This window comes from Coenobita brevimanus, chromosome 1, assembly GCF_032717465.1.
Source record: "Coenobita brevimanus isolate Jiangsu-jjx chromosome 1, ASM3271746v2, whole genome shotgun sequence".
Lineage (NCBI taxonomy): Eukaryota > Metazoa > Arthropoda > Malacostraca > Decapoda > Coenobitidae > Coenobita > Coenobita brevimanus.
Window position 1 is genome coordinate 27,741,328 of NC_136954.1, and position 1,173 is coordinate 27,742,500.

General features: G+C 40.9%; 1 pseudogene; it reads right to left on the reverse strand.

The window, feature by feature from the left end:
- Window positions 1-842: 842 nt before the first annotated feature.
- Window positions 843-964, reverse strand: LOC145417722 (5S ribosomal RNA; annotated as a pseudogene).
- Window positions 965-1,173: the final 209 nt, after the last annotated feature.

The window sequence follows — 1,173 nt, forward strand, 5'->3', positions numbered from 1 at the left end:
TCACTCCACCACCCTTCAGGCATTCCACAGCACACCCATCCATACCTGCAGCTTTCCCTGTTTTCACATACGGTACGTGTAAATGATATCCTGATGGATTTTCCCAATTTCAGTATTATTATAGGTGGTGGGTGGTGGCGACCATCATCCACTCACCTGATATAGTACTGCCTACTTCTTCGTACACCTTTATTACTTTTTTTCTATGTCTGTCCTCTCTCTTCCTATTTCTCCCATCTTTCATGTCACAGTATGTTACTCTTCTCTCCTTTTCAGGTGGCTTTACATTGAGTGACAAGCCAAATAGTTTCCTTTAAGCCAGGAAACCATTACAACGCTGGGTGGTAACTATATAACCAACCCATACATTTTCCCTACGTGTCAAAAAGTTGGTTGGGAGAGGGTTAGTGCCCCTCCCCTTAAACGACTAACCGGAAGACAAACAGCTACCCTTTACGGGATTTTGGCGTCTGGATGTAGATAGACGGGTAGATAGAAATATTATGGCTGTAGGAGTTTTCTCCTTGTAAATATTATGCTGATAGACTTCTGTCACTTTTCCCCTTGTAACTATTATGATGATAGACTTTTGTCACTTTTGCCTTTGTAATATTATGATGATAGACTTTTGTCACTTTTCCCCTTGTAACTATTATGATGATAGACTTTTGTCACTTTTCCCCTTGTAATATTATGATGATAGACTTTTGTCACTTTTCATTTTCATTCATTCATTCATTGCCAGACGCCATGTATCCCAAACGGGGTGGTCAAGGGCTTAGATTTAATTGTTTTACAGGGAGGGGCACTAATCCTCCACCAACCCCACTTGACACGTAGGGATGCCAACAGCATCTGGTGTTCCCAGGCGGTCACCCATCCAAGTACTAACCAGACCCAACGTTGCTTAAACTTCGCTGATCGGACGGGAAGCGGTGTACTCAACTGTAATATTATGATGATAGACTTTTGTCACTTTTTCCCTTGTAATATTATGATGATAGACTTTTGTCACTTTTCCCCTTGTAACTCTTATGATGATAGACTTTTGTCACTTTTCCTCTTGTAAATATTATGATGATTGACTTTCTCCTTGTCAATATTATAGTAACAGGACTTGTGTGTGTGTGTGTGTGTGTGTGTGTGTGTGTGTGTGTGTGTGTGTGTGTGAAT